General features: G+C 37.4%; 1 pseudogene; it reads right to left on the bottom strand.

The window, feature by feature from the left end:
• LOC102859416 overlaps positions 1 to 420 on the bottom strand; it is a 118,278-nt pseudogene extending 117,858 nt beyond the window's left edge.
• Positions 421 to 1,145: the final 725 nt, after the last annotated feature.

Raw genomic sequence — 1,145 nt, 5'->3', positions numbered from 1 at the left:
GATTGGCACAGGGCAGAGCGGAGTTTAGGGCTGTTGTACATAGGGTTGCTATGAGTCGCAAGCGACTCCACGGCACATAACAACAACAACAGCAACAAGAGTGAAATGTATCCTGAATCCAGACCTTGCCTTATAAGGTATGGCCCATGTTATAAGTTGCCATGTTTAATTCTCTTGAGGGTGTGCTTTATAGCCTCAAGTTCTTATATAGAGGAAAAAGCTTCGAAGGTTAGATTCTTTTCCTGACCACACTGCGTCTAACCTGATTCACCTGCTTCAAGAACTATAAGCTACCTACCAGTGTCCATCATACTCTACATTGGCCTGCAGTAGTGAAGCTGCTGGTGCATGCTGCTGCCTTGGAAACACAACTAATCCAGGAATGTAGAACTTGCCAGCCGCCAGGGCCACATAAGCCATTTCCCTGCTGGTTTTTGAGACTGAGTTTTTTGTTGTTGTTGTTGGGTTTGGGTTTGGTTTTTGTTTTTTTTTGTGGGGTGTTTTTTTTTTTTGTGAGATGCTGCAGCAGATTATGAAACCCAACACTATGGACAGAAATGAGAGGACTGAGAGGAGGTAGAATTGTTGATGCCAGAGATAATAGAGTGCAATAGTAGATTGTGAAAGTTGGGGATTTTTATCCTCTGTCTCATAGGAACCAGTTTTGTAATAATCATTTTAAGAAAAGTTTTTCATGCACTTAGTCACTTAAAAATTTGAATTTAAATGAAAAATTTAATTACTTTTCTGGCGAAAAAAACCAGATCCTAATTAACATGAAGCTTTAATTCTTTCACCTTGAATTACCTCTGGACATTGCATAACAATGAATGATGAATTAAAATTATATCTGGGTTTGGAAGCAAGAGTGGCATTCACTTTCTAAATCCCATGCCTTTGGAAATGCTATGAATTTGTAGAAACGATGATATTTATAGAAAGGCATTAGGTCTTTTGTTCATGGAGTTGCTATGAGTTATGCTTGACTCGATGGCAATCAACAACAACAACAACATATCTGGGTAGTATTCATTTATTTAAAAAATTTTCCCTTAACATTATTTTAATAAATTCATTGCTGTTTGAGTGGGAAAGGCCATAAATGTTATGTAAGGAGATTTACCATCTTTTTTTCATATTTTTTT

This window comes from Elephantulus edwardii, unplaced genomic scaffold (genome assembly GCF_000299155.1).
Source record: "Elephantulus edwardii isolate Elephantulus edwardi_28Jun2011 unplaced genomic scaffold, EleEdw1.0 scaffold00060, whole genome shotgun sequence".
NCBI classification, from domain to species: domain Eukaryota; kingdom Metazoa; phylum Chordata; class Mammalia; order Macroscelidea; family Macroscelididae; genus Elephantulus; species Elephantulus edwardii.
Note: the sequence above shows the minus strand (reverse complement) of the source record. Positions and strands in the feature narration are given on the sequence as shown.